Source organism: Myxocyprinus asiaticus, chromosome 11 (assembly GCF_019703515.2).
Source record: "Myxocyprinus asiaticus isolate MX2 ecotype Aquarium Trade chromosome 11, UBuf_Myxa_2, whole genome shotgun sequence".
NCBI lineage: Eukaryota > Metazoa > Chordata > Actinopteri > Cypriniformes > Catostomidae > Myxocyprinus > Myxocyprinus asiaticus.
In genome coordinates, this window is record NC_059354.1 from 24,732,779 (window position 1) to 24,746,846 (window position 14,068).

The window sequence follows — 14,068 nt, forward strand, 5'->3', positions numbered from 1 at the left end:
AACAAAAAGATTTTAAACAACCCAAACAATTCAAAAGGGATAGCATTATATATGGTCCTTACTACAGATGTTCAGGAGACAGTGATGCTTTATTGACACATGCAGCATTCATCATATTTAATGCATTCAAAAAAAAGTGAAGCTAATATTATTCCTACCAAGATATTGAATAACATGATAACAGGAAACAACAGGTGGTTATAAACTGTGTGATGCTTGCTGCTGCCCATTATCCTTTAATACGGTGGTTCTCGCAAGATTTGAATGGGTGAAGAGGAAGATTTCAGGGATTAACATTTACATTTAGATCTGTACTTTACACAGCACTATTGAAGGCTTCAGTACACGTTAAATGTAGTGCACAAATTAAGTTATATGGACAACTTTTGTGTTGCTTTTATGTGTGTTTGAAGCTTGACATTTACAATCACGATCCTCTCATCCCTCAATCTTGTGTTTCATGGATGAAAAAAGTTGCTGGGAAAGATGAGGACCATGCCCCACGTGTTAAGATGATATTGGAACAGTCTCTGAGCAGCAGATTTCTCATGCAATCTCTTCAGTATTTATTCAGTATATCATAAACAGAATTGACCTCTTCATGCAAACAAGTGATCTATTAGAGAAATAAACCTTCTAGTAACGCAATTAAAAAAAACAAATCAGAGGCAAAAACATAAAGCCACTGCACACTGCAATTACACCACAGATGTTAACTTCTTGCTAGCAGAATTTTCTCTGTACATTTTGCTGCATCACTAATTAAAAGCTTCCCAGGTTTAAGCACGTCAAATAAAAAAATATGTTTGAATTAAGCTCAGTGTGAATACCCGACATTGAGCACCACAAGGAATCTCAGCATTGTCCTCTAGTGGCCTTAGTGTTGAAAACTGCTTTTCCCAGTCTTTTTCAAAACTGACCTAACAGGGGAAATCCAAGACCCAGAGCAAAACTGTGTTGAGTGCAGGAACACAGCAGTAATTTTCATGACCAGACATCTCATAAGTAGAGCACTAAAGGTCAATAAAGTCGGAATTTTCAGTAGAGTCAGTGGCTGAAATTCTTATTGAGAGTAATAGTAATGGAAAATCTCTCATAAATAGACTCTGTCAGAAAATGGTAGACTGAAGTCATTTGAAGCGCTACAGCACATCACTGAAACCATTTACTACACACAGAAATACAGTGGAGTGACACAGTATTTGGACACTTAGGTATAATCTGTATGTACTGTATTAATGTCTTTGCATCAAGGACTAAAAATGGTTCATGGAAGGAAAACGAAAAACGAAAACGAACTAAATTTTTAGCAGAGCCTAACCAAAAATGGGAACGAATTCCCCTTCAATTGTTCCGGAGTGAAAACATTATTTTTAAATGCTGGTAACCGGTTAATAACTGGTTAATTTTGTTCCGATTATTTTTTATGGAACCAAAGTTTCTCACAGAAAATTTTCGGAATTACACCGCTTACTTTTGCCTGAAAAAAATGAGGCTTCTCTCTTTTTATTAGAACATAAGCATGCTCGTTGATTCAGAAGGAAACCGCTGCTTTAAAAAACAGTGTTAAAAAATTATTTGGCATGCAAAAGCAGATGTTTAGTCAAAAAGCACCAGTGTGCCAGTGTGTGCATGCATCCAGGAGAGAGAGATTTGGGCTATTAATTTAAATTAGGAGGCCAAATTAATAATTGAAATATTTTTGGGAATTGATTTCATATTAAGAATACATTTATTGACTAGACTGTACTTCATATATGCTACTGTAAACTATGCTTGTGATTTCTATCCTGAAAATTCCCCACATGGGAAAAACAATTAATCGCTTATTTATGCTTATTTTTGCTTATTTTTGCTTATTTTTGCGTGAGGCAAGTTCTTTATTTTGAGTTTGTTTTTCCAAACCAAGTGCCTTGTATCTCTTGTGAGATCTGGCTACAGTGCAACTGTATTTCACTGTATTTAGAACAGATTAATGTAATTTTAAAAAGAACGTTATTGACCCTTCTTTTATTTCATTCTAACCGGTTACCATTTGGAAAGGAGGCTGCGGAACGCTAAAACAGCAACGGAAAAATACTGTTTCTGCTCAGAACGAACCAAAATGAAAAACATTTCGTTTTTGGTCCCTGCTTTGCATTATATAACAAAATATCAAACCAAGTGACATTTATTTGAAAGAAATATACCGCAAACAGCAAAACAGTTTTTATTTATTTTTTCTTATTTTAAGAAAAGTGAAGTTAGTTCTGAGCAAAGTCAACGATTATTTGTTTGCAGATGCCACTTAAGGAATTATTATTATATTATTTAAATTAAAGGCGTGTTCAAAGTGTCCACATACTTTTTGGTCACTATAAGTCGTTTATGGTGGTGTTCATGTACTGTATGTATTCATGTATGTCAAGGGGAAGAATTTTAATGGATCAAGTGGTTCTGGTGTTTTCAAGGGCCCACATCTGGTTCTGCTTCACTAAAGTTTAATGTTATAGCTCTAACTCTCCCAGCATTCTTTGTCCATCTGGCAGAGACTGTGGAAAAAGTGATTCACATCACCCTCACTTTACAGCACTGGGCAGAATTTGTGATTTGAATTTAGTTTACAGTGGTAGAAAAGTGCATCATTTAGCCAGAGCTTTTTGACTTGTTCTGCTTCTTGCTTCTGTTTAAACAAGCTCAGTATCATGAGTAATCCTTATCCGGGTATGCTAGATATCATCTTGATCCAAGCAAAAAGCAGCGGAACCACCCAAACTGATTGTTATGATGATAATTCTACTTAACATCCTCTGTGAAAAACATGTATTTTTACACTTTTAGCAGAATCAATACGGCCATGTCAAAAAGTATCACCATATCATCAGTATCACAAACCCTTGATTACATACTTTAGCAGTGATTTCAAAAAGTTCTCTGCAGAACTTTTCACCCTTCACAGTTTGCACAGAGCACCTCCGTGTCTTCTACTTATCAGAGCAGTTAGCTCCTTCTGCAATGCCTCCGTCTGTGCTGCAACCAAAAATGTCCTCTCTCTCCCAAAGCTGAAATGTACTATACACAGACAATTCTTCACAATAAAACTATATTTATGCAGTAGAGCTGCCTACACACTGTGTGCGCTGAAGAAAAAAAAAAAAAAAAAACTTTCTATGGGAGAAAAGGGTATATGCAAATGTATATTTTAGGAGAATGTTTTTTTTTTTTTTTTGTGTGTGCATATTTTTAGAATGCGTGCATCAAAGCACTCCAAAGCCTGCATTAACCACCCCAGTCTCACTCACGGAATTACAGAGCCTTTAAGAAAGACATACAGTATTTGCATACCTCATATATAAAATGCGTCACTCACCTCTGGAGAATTCAGAGTTCTTTTTGCCACAGTATTTCTATTGAATATCAAATATCTGAAAAGAGACAACTCTTAGGTCATTCTCATCCTGGTATTTCCATTCAGTAAACTGTGCTTGATTGGTCACGAAGAGATGATGCTGATTAGCTTGGGTGATGGAGCTGTGAGACACTCATCCGTTTAGCTGACTGTGTGCTCTACTGAGGAGCAGTGCCACTCACTTCAGCCTGGGACAGAACACACAGCTCAGAGAATCCTGGAGAGAATCCACTCAATTTTTCCACGCCTCCCACTTTCTTTTGCAAGGGAAGAAAGAAGGAAAATGCACAAAGAGGAGGGGGAAAAAAGAAAGAGTGGAGTCATAAATGAGAAACAGACCCAAGGCTGCATTTGGTCCAGCTGTTACTTATTGGGAAGGCGATGTAACAAACCAAAACAAGTCTCTCTTACACCCCTCTATCTCAACTTGATTTGTATCCTTAGCCACCAACTAAAATAATTATCACAAACATAATATATTAACTTTCTTCCAAGTCACTTTGGTATAAAAAGTGTCTATCAGGAGCATAAACATAAACGCACACGAACAAAAAACTTTATTTGGAAAACTCTGACAAACAGGGTTCAGGATGATAGCATTTGTTTCTAATTTTAAAGAGCTGAAATCAGCAGCATTTAATTATGTCCTTATTGTGTGGAACAATGACATAAAGGTTATTAAAATTTAAAAATGATTTCAAATGGTATTGTAAAGCAATCAGAAAACAGACATGGATAATTAAAACATGCCAATCATGTTTTCATCCCTTTGACTGTTACTACATATGAGGTGAAGACAATGTAACTCAAGTTCAAAAACATCCTTGTGGTATTCCACACAATGAAGTTATTTTCTAGTCGATGATGTCACAGCTAAAACATTATAAGGTGACCAAAGCTGGTTGGATCAAAGTAAGGGGTCAGTCCTGAGAGATCAGGCGCTTACTGTAGTGTTAAACTGAAATGTAATATTAGAATACACATCTAATTCAGCCCAGATGACCCCAGTTTCTGTTGTTGGTAATAACACTATGTTTAAATGTGGAATTAACTGGCCTTGCTGTGCTCTGAATTATATCAGAATGCTGGAATTTTTATGAATCTTACACAACTGATGCCAGTGATTCAATGATGTCGTGATAACGTACTGTAAGTGTGACGAAGTGCCTAATTTCTGTGCCACTATCTTCACCAAAAGCAAAAATAATGATTGGTTTTCAGACCGGTTTCCCAAACACTCCACGTCTTCCATTGGTTGCACAGACAGATAGTCCCACGCCATTGGTTGAGCCAATGTTGCTGTGTCAAACAAACGTAGCATTGTTTTGATGGCACCACCATAAATAATAAATAAATGCACTGAAGTTAAAAGAAGTAAGCTGACAGCACCCTTTCAATGTAGTACCATTAAACTAAAAAAATCAATCACTAATAAACTAAAAAAAGAAAAGAAAAAAAAAATATGCACTGTGCTTCTAGACCTATTTTGTGCACCAATGTCTCAAACACTCTACCTCTACAGTCTTTTTGTGCTTCAGATCAGTTTAAAATAATATCATTTCAGGTTGAAACCAGCAGCATGGAAAAATAATAATATTTAAAATAAAACTTTTGAGGTTTTCATGCACTGGACCGATCTAATTGCTGGTATTGTTGGACATACATCCTTGTATAGTAACAAACTTTTAATGGTGGGAATGATACTCTGTTTATGTGTTCCTGGAAAAGTTATGTGTTGTTCAAGTTTCTATGGGTAACTGTATGGATTTTGTGGAGTTGTGCATGTTCCAAAACTGTATCAGAGTTTCCTCTGCTTAGTCATGAAGCAAACTGAATCACGTGTCCGTAAACCTGTCTGCTGGAAGTAAAACTTGCTGAAATTATTAGTGATGGTGGGTATGGTGTCATTCTGTGTTTTCTTTATTTTTTATTTGTTTACTTTTGCCTCTTATTGAAAGGATCAGTGTTGTGATTTGGACAGGAAAAGTTGGGGAGAAGATGGGGGAAGTGGAAAATGATGCGTTTTGCATCCAAACATACAACTGCTCACATAAGCACATACAGTACAACAACTCATTACAGTATGTCAGTACATGTGTGCTAACCACTTGGCCACTTGGCTCTAAACGTTCTTTGAGTTTTATTCAGCATGTTTATGTGCACATGCATTTGATAAAGTTCTTGTCAATACACTCATCAAATTTTAGTCAAATAGTACTATTCTTTTAGTTTCTAGTTTGTCAGTGCTTAGTCTCTGTTTCCTTACACCATAGAAATATATTTTTATCTAAATCTTTAATCAGCAATGTTTAGATAAATTGTGGATTATTTGTTTTTGAGGCAGTAATCAGCAATAAAGACATCCACACAATTCATGAACTTACAGAATTGCGACATTGTTACCTTTATTATTATAGTTAATAAATGGGAATAGTTCACCCAAAAATTATCATTCTCTCATCACTGACTCATCCTTACACCATCTCAAACTCAAATGACTTCCATTCTTCTGTGGAACACAAAGAATTATATTTTTGGATGAACTATTCTTTAAAAAAATTATTTAATAAAAAGCCTAATATTATAATGAGTATTAATATTTATAATACTTTAATGCAACATCCCCTTTCAGGTGGCCATTCTTACACCAAAACAAATATCACAACGGGCATTAGATATCAGAACCTACACATTCCTTAAGCTGCAAACTAAGCTTGTGAAATAATGGTCTGCTGCATCTGGTGAGGACACAAATGCAATTATTATCACAATCAAACTTTTTTGACTTTTGAGCAATAAAGTAAAATTCTTGCAAAACAAATTAGTTTTATTAAATGACCAATGAACTGCAAAAAATATAAAATAATAATAATAAATCACAAAGAGTAAAGCATTCAAAAATGTGTACACTGAGTGAAAATGTTCCATCTAAATAAAGCAATGTTAATTATTATTATTTGACTCAGTAGCATGGCATAAACAGACTGTGGCAGGGCGGAGGGCGGGGCCGGGCCGTGATGCTGCACACCTGGCCCATAATCAGGCTGATAAAGCCCGAGAGGGATAAAGGCGACCGGAGGCGGCAGAGAATTACAGACAGCTGCCCTGTATGTATTTATGTTTGTCTTTTTTTTTTCAGTTAATCATTAAATTATTATTTATGTTGTTAAGCCGATTCTCGCCTCCTCCTTTCCCTTTTACCTTGTTACACTGGTGCCGAAGCCTGGGAAGGAGGAGCGGCTGTCGTCTGCCTGAGAGGGTGGAGGAGTGATCGAGGACCACGCGACGGCGCATCAGAGAACCGGTGAGTGAGTTTCTTTTTTCTCTCTCTCCTCTCTCTCTCTCACTGTCACTCCATGTTGGCCTTTCCCTCGCCTGTTTTTTTTTTTTTTTTTTCTGTCTCCTCCCAGGTCGAAGAAGGCAGAGATGACCCGCTGGCAGGTGGGGCGCAAGGGGAAAGATGGGCGTGCCTTGCGTGGATGTAAGTCATGCCGGGGGCTCCCCAGCCTAAGGCAATGCAGGGAGGAGTGTAGCGTGGAGGAGGGCAGGGCAGGGCCGGAATGACGCATGCCCGGACCCCAATCAGCCTGATGAGGTGAGCGAGGGATTGAGGGACCGGAGACGGCAGTTCGAGAGAGAGAGAGAGAACTACAGGCAGCTGCCCTGTATGTGTTTATGTTTGTGTGTTTTTGTTTAAGTTTATTATTAAACTTTATTTATATTGTCAAGCCGTTTCTCGCCTCCTCCTTTCCCTTATAACCCCTTTACAAAGGCATATTAGCATAGGGTGACCAGATTCCTGCTTGTGGAAAATGGGACTGCCCCCTCCCAGAAAAAATGAAACTGACGTATCCTTACCTAGGTGTAGATCAATACAAAGTAGAGGGTGCATCTGCATCTGTAACTGTTGTCACCTTGTTCTTTTCGTTGGTAGCAATTTTTCTCAGTTTGCGCTTGACTTTCAAGAGTTTATTGTAAAATGCAGAGCAGTCCGGTCCAAAATTAAGACGTACAAAGAGCATTGCCTTCATGACTGTTACACTGAGTCGAGATTTATCCGGTGTCCATGCTGTGTTCATTAATGAGAACACACACTCCACAGATGCAGATGTCCCAGACAGGCATAAAACAAACTCCACAACCTTAGCTAAGACTCTGAAGTTGATGGTCTTGCTCTTCAACTCACGAAAAACGTCTGTCCATCTCTCATATACGGCCATTTGGTTCATGTTCCACACAGTGATGCGACGAGTGACAATGTTTTCACGCAAGCCCACTCATCAAAGAGCATGGTTTCGTCAATCAAACTGAGAGTGGTGATTCTGGAGTAGAAGTGTTTGAGGCTGCTCTGAATGTCTTTCCACTCTGGGATGTCTCTCAGTAGGGCCCACATAGAAAGTTTTTCTGTGTTCTCCAATGAGCAGCTCCAATTTTGAAGGTAATCCACCGATGCTGAATAAAAGTTTCTCACTGCACAAAAGAAATCATCCACTTGCATGTCACCAGCTTCAACAAGGGCATCCAAATGCTTTTTAATGTCAGATGGTATGAATGATTCCTCCAACCTGGCCTGCATGACTTTTCTCATGTCATAAATGTACAAAGCCACTTCTGTGGCTGATATGTGGTCTTGCTCTACTATCTCCAGTGCACAGTTAAAAGTGGCTGTTTGCTTGAGTGCAAAGCCAATCCAAAGTTTTATGCAAGGATTGCTGAAAATGTCTCTTAGAAACTTTGGGCATTTTTCTTGAGAAAGAAAGTATGCATGCAGACCATTGAAAATGTGTAGTATTCTTCAAGAGCTGGACCAAGAGAGAGAAAACGTGTGTTGCCATGCTGCAGTAATTTCCGATGGTCCAGCTGCACAAAAGCGAGTACTTTTCATATGACAGCTTCAGATTTGGAGCGGGCAGAAGAAAATTTCGGATCATACAATTTCTTGATCAATTTCACAATGCAGTCAGCCGACCAAAAACTATAGCCGTATACAACAGAATGATAAGCAAAAAGTCCTTCACTCGTGTGCACCTTGTCAGATTCTGAACTTTGCTTCACAAAAAAATCGCTAACACTTGGTGTGGCACACTTACTTTTAGCAGCATCCACATGCTTTTTTGTATGAACATGCTACGTGATGTCGGTGCAGCCTCCATGGGCAAATGGACATGTTGGGACACTAGAAAAAGTGTTTAAATATGGGACTGTCCCGGGAAAAATGGGATGTCTGGCCACCCTATATTAGCACAGTGTAGTCAAGATAATTATGAAACTGGATTAAGGATTAAGGGTGTGTTCACACTTGGGAGGTTTGGTTCGATTAAAATGAACTCTGGTGCGATTGTTCTGTTAGTGCGGATAATTTGAACAAGTGTGAACGCTGCCATCCGAACCTTGGTCCGCACCAAACAAGCGGACCGAGACCGCCTGAACAGTGGGTCTCGGTCCGCTTCAAAACTAACTCTGGTGCAGTTCGATTGATATATGAACGCAGCATGGATCAAAGACGTCTAAACGGACCAAAAACAGGAAGTAATTTGCCTAATACTGACCTTAATCATACCTGGTTCTTCTCATCATAGGATCTATGTTGCCCATTACAGTTCGGTACTGGCGTCGGAACCACTGTCAGCCGTCCTTGCAGCATATCTTCGTTTGTGTGTGCAACGGAGGAATTCCTGGCACTGTTTTGACTCATTTTATTAGCTCTTCGTTTGTTCTCAGCTGGTAAAAATACCACCATATATACATATATAAATATAACGAGCGCATTTAGCCCAGCAGCCAGCATTGTTTTGGATGTTCGGAAAGTTCTGTCGCAAAATATACGTCATAAAAGCTGTCCAATCAGGTTGTGACTTTTTCCTGATGCCTTTTGTGTTGTATCGTTAGGTTCGGTTTTAAAAATGCCAGTGTGAACGCTAAGTGAACCAGGACTAAATGTATCATTTTCTTTTTTGGTCCGGACCAATATAACCGAACTACAAGTGTGAACACACCCTAAAATGAAATATTCTAATGGCAATAGCGCTGCTAAATTTATAAAGAGTCAGATGTAATTAATTACATTTTTGGTTCTGAATTATTAAAGTCAGCAAGACCCAGTGAAAATAAAAGGTAAACATGTAGCTTGTTTGCCAAAAGTAGCTATATCTTGCACTCATTTAACAATATTGTTTCAGCTAACTTCTTCAAAAAGTGTATTTTGACAAATGTGTTTCTTTTTTGTGTATTCTTTGACACACACAAAAAGGTCTGCTCTCTGCAACCCTTCTGAATGTCAAATATTATTCCAATCTTAATACAACAAGTCTTTAATCTACAGGTTTAGCTCATTTAAAATGCAGGCTGTTCAAAACACTGAACTGCAGTAAACTAAATCCCTAACTCTTTAACATGAGCTGAGATTGTAGGCACAGATTGTAAATAATGATGACTCACAGATTCCAGATTAGTTCCATCTGGGTTTGAGCAACACCAACTAAAACTCTCCAATAAAATAAACTCTCCGAAAAAGTTGATGCATCTAAAATTGAAAGCAAAACTTTAAGTAACAGCATACACTATATTGTTTATTTTTACCATTCATGTGTTTATATTTATGTTTATTGAGATTACTGCATGTACTTTAAACTGTGACTAAAAATATCCCACATCTCATTCATTCCAAGACTTATGTTAAACCTTAGCTGTCCATAAACACTATGTAGGTAAGAGTAAGGGTGACTTTACTACAAGCAAAGTACCAACACAGAATGTTCATGTCCTTCGCAGCTGATCATGTGATTTTGGTGGGTTCCAAACTCTCTCTCTCTCTCTTTAATTTCTGTGAGAAGTCTCTAAATTAGATGAAATGCATTCTCTGAGAGATGCCTGGCAGCTGTGCACAGCATGTGCAAAACACATTTATAACATCCTGCTCTCACCATAATCTTAATGGTTTGAGGGGAATATCTGATATACCGATTTCATAGCACAGGAATTTGTAGGCTATTAATTTGTTTAGTGTGTAACCATCTCTCTGTTATAACTTTACAACCAAATAAACATTTGAACATTTGTTTATTGTAATTGTTATATTGCATATTTCTGCATATTACTGTCCATAAAGTAGATTTCATCCCCATCATTATTGAATCCTTGTTTTGTGTTTTTATATTACAGTCTTATTGTTTACAGTGCATAGACCTACTATTGTAATTTGACGGTTCACTTGTATTGTCCACTGAGGCTGTAGATTGTAATATAAAAATAAGTGTCTTCAAATGAACCGATATCAGCCATTTCACGAGTTTCACCTCTTAAACTGATATGTGTAGTACAATTCAAACATTAATGTGTAAAGGAAAAAAACACTTGAATAATTATTTTAAAATATTTAATTAAGAGTGTGTTCATCTTCCTCAAATAAAGTAATATCGTGGTTATAAATGTTTAAACGAATACATAATATCAACATGAAAATAGCATGTCATGACTTCTGCTCTGCAAGTAAATACCTCAAACCATAAGATTAATTCGCACAGAAGCGCAATGCCCAATCACAACTGATGTCAAATGTTCCTCCGCAAGTTGCTTGCATTTGACTTTTGCATTTTACTCAGATATGAGACAAAGGAAGGCCTACATACCGTCATAAAGCCTGACTGAGGCCTACATACAGTCATAAAGCCTGATAACAACAACCGCATCAAAATCAAACAAAGGGAGTCCAAAACAGACTACAGATCCCATGAAGCCTTTAACTTTACACCTATGTGTGAAATTCTGAAGGATCGAATGCATGACAGAACGTGTCCCTCAACCATGATGTCATCGGGAGTATAAAAACCTCGGAGATCTTTCTGGGCGTTGCTTCCATCGACAGTATGCACAGCTCTGCTGCTCCCAGGTGTAGCCTCGTTGCCCAAGGAAGTCACGTACGTACCTGAAACTTTGGCCATAAAATCTCCATCTCGCTGGACGAGTTGAGATTATTCCGTGTTCCACCGAGCACGCTAACGGATCCGAAGGAGACCGCCGAGCAATCCGCATCTCACCCATTTGCTGCAGAAGTGAAGAAAGTAGCTTTCTCTTCCTTCCACAACCGAGTCGACTTCACTGGTTTTCTCCGCCGACCCGCCGAGAATCAGCTGCTGTACCGCCAACCGACAGAGTGAGGAAATGGCCTCCCGTCATCACACGAGCTTCGAGGAACCGAGTCGGAGTCAAACGACAGACAAACACACATTCTGCCCGCGTCCTCATGTGACTCAAGAAAGAGGGTTATGTCTGGGCAGAGATAGATTATTATAGTGTGTTATTCTTGTGTATCAAGGTTATTGCTAGTACAGTTTATGGACCGCCGAGTCCGCTCATTGCTAATAATAATACTCAAGGTATTACTGTAACGTACTGTTACCACGAATGTGATTTGCTGTGTTGTTGTCCAACCATGTTGGATTATTTGTGCATATCCACCATCGCAGGTAAGACCAGCACAATGAGTTTATCCATTAAAGAGCCAGTGACCGCGGTGGATGGATTACGAGTCGTTCACCGCGTCTCTGAGTGATAAACTAACAGTTGCTTTCTCTTCCACGATCGCTAAAAACAGCTTCAGTGCCATCACTCTGCTCTCTCTCTCTCTCTCGTACTAACCACACACACACACACGACCCCTCATAAACATACCCGCACACACATTTGGCGAACAGATAGCTTGGCGATAGAGTCCAGCTTTGTCCCTAAGTTATCGTACCAGCGGAGACACGTGTTAAACAGGCAGACGCCATTAACCAGTCTCTCCGCCCACATTCGTGGCCACTTTCTCTGGCCAGAAACTTCGCGTGACATACTCTCCATGAGAGCCACGTCCGCAATTTTGTGCGCTCCACTCCTTACAAACACACACACACACACACACACACACACACACACACACATACAGTACATACCTTCCTCTCATGTATTATAGGCTTATTTGTTACCACATCTAATCATGTAACTGTTTAGTTTGTAGTTGGAAGATGGAAGTTTATTGACTGCATTGTATTAATTATTAATTGATATTTCTGCATCAATAAATTTTGTTATACTTTAAAGAGAAGTGTTTTGGTATTGTTCTGCATGCACCTGTGTCAAGGGCTGGCAGGGGATGTCAGTGCTCGGATTCAAGCCTTCATTGTTTACCTTTTGAATGTTGATGTTCTCCAGACGTCGACTTTCCTAAGAGAACAATCCTATAGTGAGACTGCTATACTGTCTGGTTATTAGTCCCTGATTCCAGGGTGGTGCCCTGGTGATATTAATCCTTATTAATATTCTGTTGATTTTGATCATTGATCTTTGATGACTGTTGATTTGAAGGATCAATAAGCTAATGTTTATTCTAATCAATGTTCTATTGATTTAATTAATTAATAATTATCTTTGATAATAATTAATATTCTACTGAATTTGATAATAGATGGTTATCTTTGATGACTGTAGATTTAAAGGATTAAAAAAGCTAATGTTGATTCTAATCAATGTCCTATTGATTTTAAAAATGTATAATTATCTTTGATCATTATTAATTATTGCTAAGAACCAAACCCGTTCCTGAATGAAGCGACCAACACAGGAAAGACAAAAAAGTTGGCACTGAACAAATCTACCCATACAAAGCTTTAGAGAATAAAAAAATGCAGATACTGGTACTGAATCAAGATTACACATTAGCATTAAGGGCAAAGGATGCGGCCACATGTTGTGTACAGATTCGCTCTGGCTAGACAAAGATGTGATCATTGGCATTGGCAATACAATAAATTATTAACAGCAATAGTTATTTTGCACAATAATATTTCTCTTTCTCTCTCTCTCTCTCTCTCTCTCTCTCTCTCTCTCTCTCTCTCTCTCTCTCTCTCTCTCTCTATATATATATATATATATATATTACATATTCAAATAAAGATATATTCAAATATATCTTTATATATATTCAAATATATATATATATATATATATATATATATATATATATATATATATATATAAGTATTTTATTTATTTTTCTCCATGAGAATTTTATCTACAGTACAGTCAGACCTTTATGTTCCTATTTGCTGTTAGCTCATTGCCAAACATGAAAAACTTTTAAGTCCCACTTAACAAAGTAACCATGTTGGACTAAGCATAAAAAAATTTTTTAAAAAAAAACCCTGTGTTGAATTCCTTGGCCATCAGAATAGTTGTAACTGCTTACAATACATCAGTTCTCCCATTCCAGCTGCCAACAGCAGCCACAGTTTAACCCTCCCTGGTTGCTTCATTGGCACACCACTCGAACTGAACAATGAACTCTACTGAAATCTTACTGGGTGTCCTGAACAGACAGCTGGTGTTTTAAATTCTGACTCTAGTAACCATGACTATAATGCCACAATGACTAATGCCTCATAATACATATTCATGGCCAGAAATATAGGGAAACTGTGTGTGATGGAACTTTTAGAACATAACATTTTAACACTACTGAGCACAAAAATAGTTGAACATGAGTCTTGAACAATGACAGCCTTTGAAAATGACAGTGTTTGAAAATCGTACTAATTTGTTCCATTATGTGCATACTGTATGTACTTAGCTTTGAAGTTAGAATTTCCATTACTGAAATTTAACACGGCTTTTGTTTGTTTGGAAAGAATCATATTTGTTAGG